This window comes from Emydura macquarii, unplaced genomic scaffold (genome assembly GCF_026122565.2).
Source record: "Emydura macquarii macquarii isolate MOO-44397 ecotype Brisbane River unplaced genomic scaffold, CSIRO-AGI_Emac_v2 contig_561, whole genome shotgun sequence".
Taxonomy (NCBI): domain Eukaryota; kingdom Metazoa; phylum Chordata; order Testudines; family Chelidae; genus Emydura; species Emydura macquarii.
Genome location: NW_027130698.1, coordinates 8,365,040 through 8,385,044, shown reverse-complemented (window position 1 = coordinate 8,385,044; position 20,005 = coordinate 8,365,040).

Genomic DNA, 20,005 nt, shown 5'->3' with positions numbered 1-20,005 from the left:
GTGTGTGTGTGTGTGTGTGTGTGTGTGTGTGTGTGTGTGTGTGTGTGTGTGTGTGTGTGTGTGTGTGTGTGTGTGTGTGTGTAAAAACAGTATCCTGAGATATTTTGTAGCTTTTGATCTCTGAGTTCTGTTTTGCCAATGGGAATGAATTTCACAGTATATAATATTCTGCTTCATTTCTAGGGGAAATATTGAGGTGGCTAGTGTCAGTCTGTTCCTTATAATCTTCACAGTCAGTGTCCTTTTTTTTTTATCTTGACTACTATATTGCAACATATTCAGAGCTCTAAGATGTAAGGTTGCCTTCTGAAAGAAATCATATATATATATATATAAAATAGTTAAAACATTATGCAAATCAGAACATTTCAAGGAGAAGATGAAAGAAATTGGCGATTACAATGTCATTCCAGAATAACTTTTTTGTTTGAAGACATACTTTATTAGTTCAAAATTAACTCACAAGTATTACTTTGAAGAAAGACTAAATGGACTTTGAAATGGTACAGTAGAGTGCAGTAGAGCATCCAAACAGTTACAGTAATGGTTATGATTATATGGACTTTAATGGAGCTAGCTATTTCTAATAAAGTACATCTTTCAAATACAGTGAGGATTTTTTTTAACAATTATAGAATAGACTCCTTATAGCTGAAAAGTAGTTCAAGAGAAATACAATGAGATTTCTCCCACCTCTTCAGTGATCAGAGAACTAAACATTCTCAAGTATTCATTTCACCTTTTGGAAAGTAAAAGAAAAAACCTACAGTATGTAGAATAATACAGATTTTAAATTCTGAGGTTATTAACTTCAAGAAAAGTGTCACTATGTAAAACTCATTTCCTCTTGCTTCAGTATTTCAAATAAAGTGCTATTATTTTTGATCATTTCGATCTTTTAAAAAATGTTTTATAGGCACTACCCTACAGGAATATGAACGTGGTGGCTCATACCCTCATTACTCTTCAGGGGGTAGGCTGAAGGCAGATGTCCCCTTCTATACCTATGTCCTGAAATTCTTCTAACTACCAGCTGGTGGAAATAGACTGTCCCAGAAGTACCCACTTTTGGCTTGATCCAATGCCCATTGAACTCAGTGGAAAAAATTCTCATTGACTTCAATGAGCTTTTGTTCAGGCCCAATGTGTAGACAGTGGAAATATACCTATGTGTACAGGTTACTAGTGTTGCAGCATAACACAGTGCTTTGCCTAGAGGACAGTGGTTTAGAAAACCCAAGTTTTATTTCTGGCTTGGCCACTGACTCGCTGAATGATTTTGGTTGAATACTTTTCTATAATTAATATATAAGTAATATCACTGTACTTGACTCATTGGTTGTATTGTGAGGTTGTATTAATTTAGGTTAGCAAAGCACTTTGAAATTTTAAAATAAAATGTGCAGTGCTATTGTGTTAGATTTAAAAAGAAATCTAACTATCTTTTAAAACCAATCTACATCTTCATGTGTGGCAAAATCCTTCACTGAGAGAGCATATTTCGATGTAGCAAGTCTGTGAATGACAGAAACATGTGTGATCACACCCTGTGAGTTCATACAGCAGCCAGGTGTCAAAACAATACATTCAGCTCAATGTCTAGAAAACTCCTTCCTTCAAAGTACTTATCCTTCCTTCAGCTGATTTGTTCATTGCTATCAACTAGCTGACTGTTGCAGAAATTGTGTGCCTCCAGTGCATACAGACACTTCTCAGCAACATTGTGGCCAGAGAAAAGGCCTTCATAATCTACTTTAAAATTGCCTACAAACAATTCCTGAATCTGCACAGATGCCCTGTATGACCATGAGCAAAATCATTTAATCCTTCAGTACCCCATCTGTAAAATGGGGATAATCCTTCCTTTCGAGAACTGTTTAGACTGTAATTTCCTTTGGACAGTCTGTCTCCTACTATGAGTTTGTATAATGCCTTGAACAATGGGCCCTGTTCTCATTTATGATCTTTGGAACCTATTATCATAAATAATAGACCAGCAGCTGACTAGGCATACTATCTGCAATAATTAGTAGAACCTAATTAAAATTCAAAATGATCTGGACAAACTGGAGAAATGGTCTGAAGGAAATAGGATGAAATTCAATAAGGACAAATATAAAGTACTCCGTTTAGGAAAGAACAATCAGTTGCACACATACAAAATGGGAAATGGCTGTCTAGGAAGGAGTTCTGTGGAAAGAGATCTGGAGGCCATAGTTGATCATAAGCTAAATATGAGTCAACTGTGTCATATTGTTGTTAAATCATTCTGGATGTATCAGCAGGAGTGTTGTAAGCAAGACACGAGAAGTAATTCTTCTGCTCTGCTCTGCACTGTTTAGACCTCAACTGGAGTATTGTGTCCCGTTCTGGGCATCACATTTCAGGAAAGATGTGAACCAATAGGAGAAAGTCCAGAGAAGAGCAACAAAAATGATTAAAAGGTCTAGAAAACATGACCTATGAAGGAAGATTTAAAAAATTGGGTTTGTTTAGTCTGGAGAGGAGAAGACATGGGGGACATGATAACATTTTTCAAGTACATAAAAGGTGTTACAAGGAGGAGGGAGAAAAATTGCTCTCATTAACATCTGAGGGTAGAACAGGAGGAAATAGGCTTAAATTCCAGCAAGGGCAGTTTTACGTTGACATTAGGAAAAGCTTCCTGACTATCAGGATAGCAAAACACTGGAATAAATTGCCTAGGGAGGTGGTAGAATCTCCATCATTGGAGATATTTAAGAGCTGATTGGATGGAGAACTGTCAGAGAGGGTCTAGATAATGTTTGATTCTGTCTTGAGTGCAGTGGATCAGACTAATAGAGCTCTCAAGGTCCCTTACAGTCTTACAATTCTATGATTCTATGATGCTGTGCATATTGTGTTTCAGGAATACTGTATTTTCTTCCAGCCCCATTTCATTACAGTTTATTCAGATTCACCAAGTATAACTCATTTACTAACTCCAGTTCATATACTCCTCTTCCCCACATGTAAATACACAAGCTCTATAGTTGCTAATGTTTTATTAAGGATGCTCCATTGCCGTACACATTAGAAGCAACATTTTCATGCTTACCTGAGGATTATGAACAGATCATTTTGCCTCCGTCAGCCATCTATTTCAATGTAACTCACAGTAGTCAGGAAGGGTTGATTTAACCTTTCTTGTCCCCATCATTTCCCTCCATGTTGCATATCTCTCCATGATGAACAAAAATGAAGCCTCCTGTTTCCGTGCTCACCTGTCTGATTAAATATGGCTCCTCCCTGGAGCTCCTCTGAGTATCCTTCCATTCTCACAGAGCATAGCAGAGACAATACAAACAAATTAATACAAATCTCTACACCAAGATGGTCTAGTGGATAGCGGAGTGGACTAAGTCAGCAGATGTGAGTTATGTCTGGATTTCATACTGATCTATTTTCTTCTCTCTGATTCTCCTATCTTTTGTTTGTCTTGTCTATTTAGACTATAGGCTCTTATATAACTGTCTCTCACTCTGTAGTAGGTGTGCCTTTGTATGAAATATGAATGACTATTTATAATATTATTAATACCAATATGACAAAATTGCAATTAATCTTACCAGATATGCCATGTTAAGGTATCAATGGAAAAGTTATAATTTGCTAAATATGATAATCTTGTTTATATTTATGTACTGTACATTATGAATATGTGTAACATATCTGTATTCCAAACTTGTGCTGTGCTACTGGGTGATACCCGCAGACAGATTAGAATCAGTACTGTCCAGCCTGCCTAAGGGCCCATCAAGGGAAAACAGCTGCTTAACAATAGCCCAGAGAGAGAAGCCAGGGGTTATATCAATGAATCATCAGGACATGTAGGGACATGTTTGTAGACAAGTTCTTTTCCATGCCCATGTGCTGTGAGCTTGTGTTTGAAACACAGGATGTACAAGCCAGAGAATATAAAAAGCAGGTGCACCATCTCCATCTTGTCTTCATTCCTCCTCCTTACCTCTGGATCAACTTCTCTACATCTGAAACTTTGAAACAAAGAACTGACAGACCCCCTCCAGATACTGGATATACTCCAGAGGAACTTTGCAAGCCCGTGACCTCACCAGGCTGCTGAGAATCTGATATATATGGCTTATGAACTCATTTGTATGTATTTGATTTCTTTGATCATTTAACATCTCTCTTCTTGTTTGTTTCTTTTCTGTTATAATAAACCTTTAGTTTTAGAAACTAAAGGATTGGCTGGCAGTGTGGTGTTTTGGGTAAAATCCAAACCAGTATTGATCTGGTAATGTGGCTGGCCTTTTGGGGATCAGAAGAACATTTTAGAGTAAGTAGAATTTTAAATAACTTCTCTCTTTACTGAACCTAGTTGCTGATTGGGAGCCAGAGACTGAAATGCAGTAAAGGGGCTGTGTAACTTCTTGTTTTAGCTTCTTGATAACTAATGTGGGGAATCAGGAGCATTCTTTGTGACTGGTTGGTGAATCTAATTTTAGTGTTAACCACCACTTTTGGGAGAATCTGCTCTTCTTCTGGAAGCCTGCTCTGATCTTGGCATTTTCAGGTGGACTACCCTAGGCACATATGGGTCACAGTAGGCACTGTATAGACTCATGGAGCCCCAGTTCTGTTGGATACTGTAGGAGCTACTGCCTATAAATAATATATGGTTCTGAGAAAAATGTTTCTTGCCACATTACATCCTTGTTGAAGTTTTTGTGCCATGGGTTTCATCTATGACCTTCATGAATTCAACTAACTGTTTTCAAATCATCTGTACAGTACACTTGACTAGCTAATGGTTGTCATGGTTGCTTGTCACCTATGCCCTAGTGAAGCTGTCTGACCAAGTAAACCTCACCACAAGGGAAAAAAATAATATAGGCACAGGAGGCATTATTGATATATTGTTTGTTTTAAACCCCTGTGCTTACAAAATGTAACCGAACAGTAATCTGTGTCAAGGTTAGAATGGACCTTTGCACTATTACTCTGATGTGGTATTTTTTTTACAGTTCTAAATGGATTTTCTAAGTGGAAGTATGATGATGTCCTTCATAATTTATCCATCCGTGCACTGAACTGTCTCTCTCCTATTAGTGAGTTGTCTCATGTTCAATGATTTCCAAGAAAAACATTCTAAAGGTATCAGTTATAAGAACGGGACGTGCAAAGCTCTACCTCTGTTTCTCTTTTCAGATTTCTAAACTCTAACTGACAGCACAAAATTGAGAACAGCTTATGACTTGCCCAAAGAAATGACAGAGGAGCATCAAGTGTTTCAGTTTGAATACCCAGAAGCATGACTACTCATCTGTCTCTATTTGTACTACATGACATTTTTCTGAGACTCTCCCACTCTGACCCTTATTCTGGAGATGTAGTTCTCTTTTTTTTTTTTTTTTTTTTTTTTTTTTTCCCCCAGGGAGCTGCACTCTTTGGGGGAAGGTTATCAGCTAGCCTTCCCTTGCTCTTTCTAGGGGTAGTTGGTGATAGATTCTAGTCTTGATTCTCTAGTGCCTTTCTCTAGTGTCATTATTTACACCAGTGCAAAGTGAACATAAAATGCTCCCAAATCAGAGTGGCACCATTTCACAGCTCCCGTGCACTCATTTTGCACTGATGTAAATTACACACAAAGTACAAGGCAGAGAGACGCTTCCATTCTCTCTTCTCCACGCTGCAGGAGTCATTTCTGATGAAGGATCTATGTCCTTCAACCAGAAGGAGTTTTGAGATCAGGAAAGATCTTCATCCTTTCTCCTTATCCCTGCATGGAGCTGCCTCATAGCAGGCTGCTCAGCTCTTTCCATAGCATCGATTGGCCTGTGGTGTTTAATTTTGATGGAATAAGTGGGCCCAGAGAGTCAGAGGAGTTAAAATGACCTTGTCACTGTATAACACTAAACAACTGAACATTAAAATTCAGGGTTTTGAATACAGAGACCTTGGCCTGCTTAGTTCCATGGCAACAACCAGCATTCCAAATCTAACTCTTCATTAAAGATACAGAAAATGAAGGAAAAACAGTTAAAACATTTAAAGTGAAAAGTATTAAGTAAGGTTCTCATTTTAACAGTATTTCAGATTCCCTTTAGCTGTAGAGAGTTTTATGGGGAAAAACGCCTCTTTGGCAGTCTTCTAGATGGTTTTAACTGTCCTTTGTGTGGAAAAGAGAAGAAGTTAGTTAAGATGATCTGGAGTTGTTGTTGTTAAAGTTCAATCCTGTTTACCTGAAAACAAGACGAACACACAAAAGGGGACAGAAAAGAACAGGAAAGAGAAAATTAAGCTTCTGTCTCTACTTCTCACTCTTACTTGCACCCTCGCTGATGGGGAAAGACAGGCACAGCATATGGTCCTGTCAGCCACTCCAAGCTCAGGCAAACTTGTACCAACATTGGGCTGTTTAGGGATTGCTCTGAGCTGCTTCCCTGGTCAGGGACTCACATCTGTGTTGCAGAAGATGCAGCCTTCGCCAGCTAAGCTAGACTCTTATTAAACAGAAGGCAAAAGGACAAAGAGATGGGGAAGGACAAAGACACACCAGGGAAGGGATGCAGGAACCCAAGTCTCTCAGTGCAGGTGCTGCTCAGGACTTAGCCAAAGTCAATGGCAGTGGTGAGGTTATCGGTTATCAGTTTCCTCTCTCTGTCCTGGTCTGATCAGGATGTCTTTCAGGATCAGGGTGATGAAGATCTAATGAGGACATGGTGGATTCTGGAGGGTCTCAGAAGATGTTGAGTGTGGCAGCCATGATGGTAAAACTTGCTCCTTCCACCCGTCCTCACATGTTGATCTGCAGATAAACAATGCCAAGAACCATTACCTCATCTCATTAACATTAACCAATCAAAACACTTTTCGATGATTTCAGCTATAAACATTTCCTCCCATTTCTAAAACCTTTTACCTCATTGACACCTCAAACCAAGACTTTACCAGGGGCCTTGAAGACCCTGTATCATAATTATTTCGACTTAAACAATCCAGTTGATGTCGGTCTTCTCGTCTTTAACTTTTGCTAGCATCCATAAACATTTAGTGTAACAGGCTGAGTTGGACTTCTGACATTTTGGACAACTTAAAATACAGGCCTCTGCACAACAGGCCTCAGTCCCTGGCAGACTGCTGCCCACTGCATTCAGTTACTGTACTTTGGTGCATTCAGTATTTCCCTAACACTGAAGAATCAGGGTGCACAATGAAACTGGGAAGTGTCAGACTGCATGAGACACACAGCTTCTCAGGTGTGCTGGGCACTTCAGTTTGCCTTTGTAGTGGTTGGGATGTACTTCCAGGAATGGGAGAGTGGAAGCAAGCTCAGAACCACCCAGGAAACCTGGCAAGGGAGAAATCAACTGAACCTGCTCCTGAATTTCACAGAAGTTCTGATTTACTTCAGCCTGTCAATTAAACATTTGTCAACTAATTAATTCGCTGTTCATGCAGAACCATTATCAATGGTGGAATGTTTTTGTGCAGAGATTTCTTTTTTTCCTGTCAAAAGATAGTTTTGGTTAGGCCTTCATTTTTAATAGGAAAAATGTAAATTTTGACACACAATTTCAATTTACCTTCAGGAAACTTCGAAACAAAAAAATAATTTTGAATTGATATTTGAAAGGAAAAGAGAAATGTTTTGACTTAAAGGTTGTGTTTTGAAAACCCAAAACGAAGTGACATTTTAATTGAAAGGTTGAGTCAAAATGAAAATTTTCATTTTGTTTAGATGCTTTCCCTGGCCAGAAAAATGGCTTCAGTTCCATTTGACATGATGCAGTTTGCATTTTTCCTGAATTGCATCCAATACACCCAAGTATACTGGAACTTTACTCACAGATAACTTTTATGGGTATGTGACTCAAAAACCATTGGCTTCTTCCCTTCAGGCGATGTTTCATTCCTACCTCATGTCTGAATTGAAATGAATTTTGCTGGCCTACTAATCAATAGTCCATATTACATACTACTACTTTTTAAAAAAATGGGTGAGGACAAATTGACATAATCTGTAGAGAGTGTCCTCATACTGCATTATCTCTTCGGTCAGGATTACTAGCCTGGTATGTGGTATCAGAGATGAGGCTACACAGAAGCATCTCCTGACAAGCACTCTCATATTCAAGACAGCTATGGAAATAGTTACCTCTATAAAGGCTGCCAACCAAGAGTCTCATGAGCTTCAATCAATGAGTAAGAGTGAACTCTCCACATGAAAATTAAATTACATTACAAGGCAAAAAGACAAGACAGAGTCACAAAGAAATTGCTATTCCTGTGGCAAAGGTAGATACAGTGCAACTAAATGTCCTTACTAGCATGAGGACTGCTGGTACTGTGGCAAAAAGGGACACATCCAAGCAGGTCTGTCACAAAGAACCAAATGCCAAGTGACAAGAAGAAGAAGAAGAGACCAGATTCACACCACAAGGTGCACAGTTTGCAAACAGAAGCTGATAACACCAAGGATGACTTAGCCAAGTTAAGTATTGTGTGCCTGGAAGTGGCCTGTATGCAGGATCCAGGCAAAGCAGCCGTCTGGGTGACACCTATGGTAAATGGGAACCCTTTAAGATGGAGATGAACGTCCAGCTGTCTGTGTCTGTGATTCCACACAAAGAATTCCTGGAAATCTGCAGCAACAGCAAGTTGGAAAGGGCCAACGTTATGCTGAAGATAAACATAGAAGAGAAAATAGTACCATTAGGAGTATGCACAGTAAATGTACAGTATAGTGGTCAGAGCCATGACTTGGACCTCTATGTTGTAAAAATGGGAGGATGAGTATTGTTTGGACAAAGGTGGCTAAAGAGCATTCACTTGGGTTGGCAATCCATCAAGTCTGTTCAAGTCCATCTGAGTGCTCTATCTAGCAGTGCTGGTGTTTCAAAAGGGTATTGGGCACCTGAACAGCATAAGAGCCAACTTCATTCTGACAGAAGGGCAAATCCTCAGTTCTTCAAGGCTCAACAAGAACCATTTTCCATCAGAGATGCAGCCAACTAAATGTGCTGGAATATCTAGAAGGTATGGGAATACTAACTGGGATCAACTGAAGTGAATGGATGACTGCCATTGATATATAATCATAGAATATTAGAGTTGGAAGGGACCTCAGGAGGTCATCTAGTCCAACCCCCTGCTCAAAGCAGGACTAACCTCAGCTATACAACAAGTTGCCAACAAGAGGAAGATTAGGGAAAGTGTGGGCCCCTTAGAGAATGAGGGAGGCAACCTAGTGACGGAGGATGTGGAGAAAGCTGAGGTACTCAATGCCTTTTTTGCCTCTGTCTTCACAGACAAGATCAGTTCCCAGACTACTGTACTGGGTGGCACAGAATGGGAAGGAGGCGAACATCCCGCAGTGCTGAAGAAACAGGTCCAAGACTATTTAGAAGGATTAGACATACACAAGTCCATGGGGCCGGATGCAATGCATATGATTCTATGTCCTGAAGAAAAAATAGCATCACATGGTAACATCTGATACTCAGAATGCCAGATACACTTTATGAAAGTCACTTATATGAGCAGCATATAATAAATTCATACTTAGGTAAAATATACTGCAGTGTAAGAATAGATTACAGAATAGAATATGTACATAGCCACCTAAGTGCAAGTAAGTTAGCTTGTTTAAATGAAGCTAGGTTACAGTTACTAGTTTGATATTTTCCTGGTGGCATTTTATGTTGGATGCACCAATGGACAATTAGTGTAAAAGACTAGAAGAGAAAAGAAAACATGAACTATATTTTACTGCTTTGTTTGATAAAGAGTGATAACTTCTCAAGAAAATCCTGGACTATATTGAGAATCAGAGCCCCATTCATTCTTTGACAGAGCTAAGATTTGTTTTTTTTCTATTTGTCTATCAATTGGTTTCTAAATTAAACTTTATTAAACTATTTAGAAACTCCTTCTCTTTATTTACTGAACCTTTTAAAAACAAAACAAAAAATCCCTCAGTTCTTTTTCATTGATTCCTTCCTTTTAACTACCGTATATCATTAGCAATTGTCTGTCTTAGAGACTTGAAGAGCTTTATGCCATTTTTAGATCCTCAGCCATGCACTTCATTTCCAGATCAATGAGATGTGATTAAGTGCAATACATGAAATACTCTTGAGTGATATAAGATCTCAGTACCTTTGCACACAAGTAAAAATACTTGTTCTTCAAAAATTGTCGCATTGAAAAACTTGCAGGCTTAGAAAGAAAACATTGTAAAAAGACATCAGTAGTTTAGTCACATATAGTAAGAAGATTTTTACTTGGTGCATCGTTAGTTGATCTTTTGAGAACACAGAGGCAGTGTGGTCTAATTAGTAGGATACTGCATTGGGTGTCAAGAGATCTAGGCTTTGTACTCAGGTCTGACACTCCCTTTCAGTGTGATGTTGGGCAAGTTACTTCACCTCTCTGTGCCTCCGTTACCCATCAATTGTAAGCTCTGTAGGGCAGACACTGTCTTAGTATGTTTTTGTACAGCACCTTGCACAACAGGGTATAGCTTTGGTTGGAGCTTCTAGAAAGTACTATAATATAAATAACAAATAACAGCTTAAATATAATTGATACATAACTCTGGTAACAGTAGACTTGAGCATGCATAAGTACACACATGAACAATCATACATGTTGTGAAATAAATATGACAATATGCAACTGTTACATTGCTGCTACTTTATTTTTTGAGACCAACATATTTTCAACATTGCATTATGCTACTGCTATTTCTGCTTCTCTAAAAAGTTGTGGGTTTTGTTTTTCATCCCAGGAAGTTAATAATAGTCCAGGAAAAAAAAGCAATTAAGCTAAAAAGTAAAGCTTCATTTTGAAGAATAAGCAACTTGTAACCTGGTTTAAAGCTGTTGCTGCACTAACAATATAGCACTTATGATCTAACAGGGAAAATAAAAAGCTTTTTCTTCACGTAAGCAAGTGCTGTCAGGGTCCTACGATGCACAATTGTCAGTTATAAACTTAGATTATATATTAATATATATATATATATATATATATATATATATATTAACTCAGATGTTTCCTTGTGAGCAAAATATCCCCCATTTTAGCAATTTAGCTAAATAGTTTATTTGAGCTAAACACATAAACAGTTGTAATGGCTTTTAAAGAGGCAGCAGCAGCAGCATAATAAGATTAGAAGGATACATAAAAAGCCTGATTCTCCTTTCAGTTACACTGGCATAAATCTAAACTCACTCCAATTAGGGTTACACCTCTATAAAATAGGGGCAAGACAGAGGAGAATCAGGCCCAGAATTTTAAAATCTTGAGCCATGTTTCATTCCTGTTAGTTCTAGGAATGTGTGAATCGGGTCAACAAGCTTAAATCAAGACTGGACTTTAAATCAAGATTATTGAGGTCTATGCAGAAATCACTGGTAAATTCTCTGGCCTCTGATATGTAGGACATCAGACTAGATTATCATAATGGTTTCTTCTGGTCTCAAAATCTGCGAAAATTAAAAGGATCTGATTCTTCACACCAAACTGAACATGATCCTTTTCTGAGGTCCAGGACTGCTTAGCTAATATTTTTATTTATGTTAATTTAGCTTGCACCTTCCATTTTTGACTCTTATAGGAGCCATGGGATGGTGGTGGGGGTAGTTTCTTGTCACTATATTTTTGACCCTCAAAACTGGATCTCTTGAGAGGAAGGGGGACAGTCTCATTTTTCTGAATTTTAAGCCCATTTTCCAAAACTGACGAAGTGTTAGATCTGTTATTTCAAGACCTAGGAACTTGCCAGTTAAGACATGGACAGAGAGTTATGTAACTTTCTTGTTTATTCAACTCCTGCATTGCTTCTTGCTGTGCCACATTCTATTGCTCCCCTACTAGGCTCACGTCAAACCTAACATTATAACCTGCAGCCATTATGACTAAGGAGGTCAGAATAGACTATTTGAGCACTCCAGACAGAGTAAGAGGATTATTCTGCCTCTGTACTACTCAACAGTGTTAACTCTCAACTATTTCAACTACAGATTGAGTCACTCAGATGATTTCCTTTGGCACACAGGGAGTATCTCTCAGTTTCCAGAGTAGCCACTTGAACAGATGCTTCTGAAGATAGTTCGGGTTCTGGTTCCTCTGTGCTAGGAATCAGTAGAACTACAGTGTTCTGAATTTCAGAATTCAGATCAGATGCAGACAGTGTCACGACACTTTGATTAGGGGGTACATTTCATTGGGGGATACATTTCAAATCGGCTCAATGTGGCAATATCATATCACATCAGTTATGTCACTGTGATGGCATAAAAATAAGGTCCCTTCTGAGCTTGGATTGTGACAGGAACCCACTTGTGATTGCCTCTGTAAACTCGAGCAGGAACACATTGTCTGATCTGTAACTCTCTAACTGAAGAGTGTCCATGGTCCTTTGCTTGATCAGTCTGCTTGTTAATTACCTCTCTTCACAGATCACGCTTTAACTAATCCAGGAAAATTGGAGGTTGCATCCTAGGAACAAACTTGCAGGCAACTGGTTTAATTGTATGCACAGCATACAAGAAATTCGTAAGTTTGGCCTGTAGTGAACCTGGTTGTTCTGTTGTAGCTTTCAAAGTTTGTTTCATTGTTTGAATAAAGCATTCTGCTAAGACATTTGTTTCAGGATGGCATGGTGCAGACGTAATATGTTCAATGCCATTACATTTCATGAAAGGTTGGAAATCTGCTGAAACAAATTGTGGACCATTGTTGCTTACAGCTTGTCTTGGCAGGTCTGTGTGAGCAAAAAAGCTTCATAGATCTTGTTTGGTACTTGCGGAAGTTATGGATGACATCCAGAAAACTTCAGACCACTTATAATTTTGTAATATTTACCAAACAATACATGTATTCATGAGTTAAAGTGGCAAGTCATCTGCTGAAATAACAGATGACAAGTTGCCCTGTGTGCTTTAAATGAAACATGCATTTATCCATGTGGATTCCCTACAGCACAATGGGATGATTGTCTAAACTGTGGCATGCTACTTAAAAAGAAATTGAATGTATAACCAATTCAAGTATAGCTGATTCATGAACCAAAGTCAGATTCTGTGAAATCTTGAAACATGGAAGAAGATAATATGGGGAATTTTAACTTGAGTGACTCACCCGGGCAAGTTCTCGGAACCAAACTGCAAAGTCACACACGAGCATTTGCATCTATCTATTTATTATTTGCACTGGAGGTGTTTTGTGCTCTTGTCCCATCAGACAATGTCATTTCTATAGCAGATTGGAAAGTGCTTTTATATTATCCCATGACAAAACAAGTTTTGTCCAAAATTAAAGCATTTTTTATTTGTCAAAATGTTTGACAGAAAATTTCAACTTTTCATCAATAAAATGAAAACCAAACTTTTTTTTTCTTTTCCAGTTATCAGCTCAAATTCTTCAAGTTCTGGAAGCTTTTGGCCCAAACCTGAAATTTTTTTCAAAATGGCAGGCACTTTCAGTAAAAATTTTCATTAAGTTGAAAACCGAATTTTCTGTCCAAAAAAAGATTGATGGAAAATGTTTACCCAGCTCTGGCCAGTTCTTAAAGGCTGCAGACCTGTGATTATGAGTCCTGTGTTAACGGGATGCAAAGAAACCTGGGTTGGGTGGACACAAAGAGACGGAGGGTTAGAGGTCCAAGCTTGCTCCTCACAGCAAAGGTAGGGCTAGGGATATTTCATGGTTTAAGTGTGTGTGTGGGGAGAGAAAATGGGTTGGGGAGTCAGTGTCCTTTGGTCTATGGCTCGCAGCTGCTTCACATGCTGGCCCCAGTTAAAAGCTTCTTATCTTCTCCCAGCTGCTTTATCCTGCCTCTTATTTGGACCTTTTTTAGGGCTATCTATCCTGGCCACTTCACACTGCCCCAAAACAGGGGCATCTTTTGTCCCCACCCAACTGCTGCTCATCATGCTACATATGCCAGCAGCCAACCTGTCTCCATCCCTCCTTTTCCCAGCTAGCTTTCTCTCTACCCATTTTACCCAATCAGCCTTTCCTCATTTATGAAAGTTGTGTTCCATTTATATGAAAGAAAACCTCATAACATTGTAATTAATATGTACTACTTACAGTGCTATTAACAAATGTGTGGTGTGGTGCTGGTAATGACTTGAGTCTACAGAAAGCTCCAGATGTGTTTGAATGGACCCTGCAATCAGTGGACAGAAATGATGCCCTGTGACTTGTCTGACCAATCATAAGAACCAACACACTTAAATATCCAGTATCCACTACTGAATCACAGAGATCTGTTTGTGATCACCCCATAAAAAAGACTCGCTCCCAAAACGTCAAATAATTTTGAATAAGAAATGGCATTCTGCTTGCAGACATTGTGCTAGTAGAAAGAGTAGCTAAAATCTCAAGGTAAAGTATTTATTGTGAATTATTTGCTCGGTTTTTCGTTGAGACCTTTTCTACTAATTTTAGTACACTCACACATATCACCAATTATTGACTGAAGCCACCATGTCTCAAGGTGGGTAAGGAGAGGAAAACAAATTTGGTGCCATTTTAATTCAGCACAAACAAAGGTAAAGGAAGCTGAAGTTTTTATTTTGGTTTCTTTTTCATAAAGCTAGGTTTAAGGCTAAGTTTAAAGTGATAAGAACAAGTTTCAGAAGATAATAGGATGGGGATGAAGGGGATGAATTAATTTAGGGTAAAAAATTAGAATATGAATATTATGTTGCGCCAGCAACGCATTAGAATATGCTTGGAATGGGAGAAAATAAAAACCACTAAACTCACTGAAGGTACATGTGCCATCACTTCTGGTTGAAAATACAGGATTTAATTAAAATGGTTATTAATTTATGCACTGTAACTTGTCAGGTATGAATAAAGGATGAACACCTCAGGCTAATTAATAAACAGGTAATGTGCTTTCATATGACAACAGAAGTGAACCAAGCCCCATACATCAACACAATGCAAGTAGGGGATGTAGATCATATCTTGACTTTTACCGTTGTTCCAATTTTCTTAATTATAGACCTTAGGGGACACTGTTAGGGAAGACAGCATTCTCATTTTTATTGATCGGTCCTAACATCCATTGTAGGAGCGGGTTGGTTGTTTTTTGTTGTATTTATTTCTTTTTTTTCCCTAGTCATGTACTTTGTGGCAGTCTGGCAACAATTTCAACTTCATGCTCCATTTTTCACTGCATACTGAGGCAATTTGCTATCAGGGCACTTTGTTATTTCCTTTCCTTTGTCTTTCTGACCTGTGAGGTGCTTCATGGCCACAACTGCTTTTTGAATACAAACATGTAGGGAGCTCTTCAGGCAGAGTACTGTCTGTGTAACTTTGCAGAGCAGTTTTAATCTATAGGTACTAGAATTCTGTTTAAGTTCACTATCTTGGCTGCAGGCCAAGTTACTGTTTTACCAGTTGTGCTCCATTGACTACATAATACCACTGCTTAGCTTCAAAATGATTAGGGCTGGATGAACTCAGAGGCATGGAATTTGTTTTGTGTTGCGTGATCGTTCCTCAGGCAATCTCAGCCATCCTCAAATTTAACAGATCTAAAATAAGACTACAATGTTCGTCTTCTCTGATGGCTTCCCAACCATTTAGGGACATTGGAGTCCTATTTGAAAGCAGTATTTTCAGTTGCAGGGTTTTTTTAAAAGCAATTGCCAGCCTTAGGATCTGTGGTGTACTGTTATACTGATAAAATACTGCAAAACAGGAAAATGCATTACGTCAATGAGTATATTTGCTGGATGAGCTCAGCAGAAACAAATTGAAATGGCTATGAAGATGAAGCTCCATCAATTACTAATATTGTGACTACATGGCACAATGTTAAATACTTACTTCTGTATATTTTCCTTATATTAACTATAAAGCTTGGGTAAATAATTTTGTTCACATAAAGACATACATAGCTTAACACATGTCCTTGTTTTCTTCCCCATTGCTTCATCAATAATGTTTTAAATGAATGGCAACACTTTGGGTGGTGATTATTTATTTATTGCATATTAAGAGGCTTCCGTTTAGAGGATTATGCTAGCAGCATGGAATAATTATTTACCATGTGTCTACAATACACTGCAATGACATTATTGAGTTTTTTTTATCCACATAAACATAGATCTATACACAATGTATAGCATCGTATATTGCCCATGATGCTGTTGCACCATTAAAAGGAGAAAAATGTAAAACATTGAAGGAGCCATCTTAAGACCTGCACAACTGACTATTGTAAATTTAGAAAGTAAATAGAGCTGGTTGATTTTATAGATTGGTTTCTTTTGATAATCTGAGGGATACATACACCACTTTTAGCCAATTAACTACTGCATAACTGTTAAATGCAACTAATAACAAATATGTGTCTTCTGATGATAATGCTACTTCTAATACCTAGCTCTTAGATAGCACTTTTCATGTGTATATCTCAAAATGCTTTGCAAAGGAGGTATCTATCATTATCTCCGTTTTATAGGCGGGGAACCTGAAGTACATACAGGTGAACTGACTTGCCCAAGGGAACCAAGCAGGCCAGTGGTAGACTTGGGAATAAAACCCAAGTATAATGACTCCAAGTCTAGTGTCCTATCTACTAGACCATGTTGCCTCTCTAAAGTTATTTTCATAGCCAACAGTTGTATGCTCTGCTTCATGTATATGTGTGCACGTGCGCACACACACACACTAAAGCTAAGCAAATCCTGTCTGTCTAATGAAATACTGTAGCTTAACTATTCTAAATTGTCTTTTGCTAAGAAACAATATTATCAAATTCAGAAGATTCTGTCCTGTTTAAGGGCTGAAGTATGGGAGATAAGAAAAAAAATAGAACTGGACATCCACAGCATAAAGGTCCAAAAAGCACGGATATGTATTGGTTGCTATGAGGGCATCTAGACTTGCATCTCCTCTACTTGTCAAGCATCTATTTCTTGAGTACCTATTAGGGCAACCACTGTGCTTTCTTCTTAGAAAAGTATTTGCCTTCTTTTCAACCAGAAGGTATGTCTCTGATTCCATGACTCTTTGCAGGAAAGTCTTCTACTTCTTGCATCTTCATGAAATAAATTCATGGGCCAGAAGGGTCCAACCTGATATTCTAGTCTGTCTTCCTGGACATAGATTGTCATCAGACACTCAGTTCCTTAGCCACAGTTTTCAAAACAAATTGTTCCATTGTTCAACTTTTAACTCCCATCTTTGCCTTTCACTTGAATATTACGATGATCATTGTTGTTCATATTAATATAATCTTGTATTGGCTGGCAGTTGTTTGTGCTGTTCACGAGGCAAGAAGTGTCATTTCAGCTATAGCGGAAGGAAGAAAAAAGCCTTTTAGCCAAGGGTGATATTTAATGAAGAATAAACTGACTTTACTTTTCCTATGTTCCTTTTACATTTTTTAATTTTATTATTATGATTAATATACATGAACTTTCCATACAGGTATTAACAGATTACTTTACTGTTCTTAAAGAACATTTTTATATGACTTCTGTTCCCTAGTTGCCAATTCCTTCATATTTCTCAAGCTCTATCTGGTGGGGTTAGGGCCTGATCGAAAGCCCACTTAAGTCAATGGAAAAAGTTTTTGATTCAAAGCCCTTGACTTCACTGGGCTTTGAATCAGCTATTTAGTATTAGTGGGAAATGACGGGGGCATGGTGCCATATGCATGTATTATTTATTAAAAAGCATAGCGATATCCAGAGTATAAGTGATTATATTCTCTTGTGGGTGCAATAGTTAAGTTTGTTCTGTATAGAAGCATAAAAAGTATATATAGCTATACTAGGAAAACATTCAGATAGAGATGCTATAAAACAGCTAATATTTTCTTCATAATAATGTAAAAGTTTAGACATTAAACACTTTATGAATACATTAAATCAATTATTGTCAGTAATTCGTTGACAAATCAGTTATTTGAAACTTTGAACACTTATGGCCAGGAAGAATATTTTTTTAACCCATCAGTATCTTGCCAACTATTTGCCAGCAATACCAGGATGGCATCCAGCATTCATGTCACAGAGGGCACAGATTCTGAAGTAAGAGTAAACCATTTCTCAAACTAGACTCTCCTAGTACCAGTTTACAGGGACAACTCTTTGGTAGTGGGTAAGTGATGAGTGATAAATTGACTGTCCCTTTCCTCTTGGTGTTAAAGGCATCTAGAACTTGGCCTTTGTCTTATAGATTCAGGCTATTTCTATCATGATGCTTAATATTTTGAAGCTCTCATCTATATTTTTATGTCCAGCATCTGGAATAGAGCCAATATATTCTGAACCATACCAGAAGGCATGACCATAATGGGGTGATACCACTTATTCATTCGCGCTTTTGCTCCTGTTTCCCACGGTTCAGATCTCTATGTGCCTGTTAACACCTCTTTTAAATATATTAAAGCAACTAACAGACTCCTCTTGAGCAATAAAATAAAAACTAGAGCAAGAACAACAAAGCAGTGGGCTTATTACAATAACAGCATGGCTTTGTCTGACAGCAAGACAGGAAACTTTAAATTGGACTTGATACTAACTGTGTATATTACAGGAATTATGTTACATTTAGGTTGCCACTGCAAGTAATGTTTCTAGTCACTGTGCTAGCTACCAATTCCATCCTAACTTTTGACTTGTTTCCAAGGGTGACTGACTGTAGTGTTGCATTACAAGTTCTACATATTTGCCTCAGGTAGCCTTAAGGAAAGTATTGCTGCTGAAGATGAGCTACAGATAGATAATACTTTCCTTTTTTTCTAGAGACTGTGGTAGATACATGGTAGACTAGCAAAAAATCTTTTTACACAGATGTCGTAAAATACTGTATACTGGTATGCATCATAAACACAGCAGAATCGGAGCAAGGGCTAATGCAAGATGAAGTTCAGCTGGACAGGAATAGGTGGGGCCTGTATAAAGCCCAGTAGCTGAGTGTAGAAAAGGGATGCAGAGAGAGAAGCTGCAGTCTCTCAGACCGAAAAAAGGCAGGATAGGAAGTAGTCAAGGGATACAGCAGTAAGGTTTAGGACTATTCAGATCTTGACTGTTTGTTGTTGGGTGCCTGGGCTGGAACCCAGCGAAGAGAGCAGGCCTGGGTTCCCCTACCAACCACTAGGGAAGTGGCACCACTAAGGGGCAGTGACAGAGAAGACTGCCTGGGACAACGGGCCCCGAGAGGCTTGGCTACATGCACCCCTTCACCCCTGCAGAAGGGGAAAACTGCAGCGATCTGACAGGAGGGCCAAGCCATGAAGCAGGAGCAGCTGAGTCCCGAGAGAGTGAGACTACAAGAGTGACAGAGTGAGCAACTGCAGGAAGGGGCATTGGACTGGGGTGCTCATCCCCAGACATGGCCGGAAAGAGGTATAGGGCACCCTGTGCCAGGAAGCTAGAAAGGTAAAGAAAACTCTTCATTGGAAATAAAAGGAAAATTCTTTTCCTTGAAAAAATAGATGTACCCTCATAGCAACCAATCGCTGGAACTGAGAAGAACAAGCAGGCAGGCTAGACAAAATCAGGAGGAGGCATAGGGAACCTCACAAAGCACATTGCCACTTTTATATAAATAACGTTACATTTGAAGAGTATCCTATGTAATTATCTCGCAGGACATCTCCAAAATCCTGCACCCCCTCCCACCCCAAAACACGGTGGTGGTTTAATGATGGACAGGAACTGGTTGTTTGGAAGAGGTAGAGGGAAATGTCCAAAACTGGTTTGCTAATAGATTCAGAAATAATAAAGCTGCCTCTGAAATGGAGATTCAGGTCATGGGATTGGGGCTGAGGGTTGGAGAGGAGACAGATTTGTATACAATGGTAAATGTTTAGTAAAGTAATGCACATTGTTCTTCATTTTTTTGTGCCAGTTCTATATCTGACCAAGGGCAGAAGTGATGAAATGCGGAGGAAGAGCCAATGAGTTTCTAGCCCAATTTTTTGTGCCTGAAAGATTAAGCTGAACTTCAGTTCTGACATGAGCGTGAACCA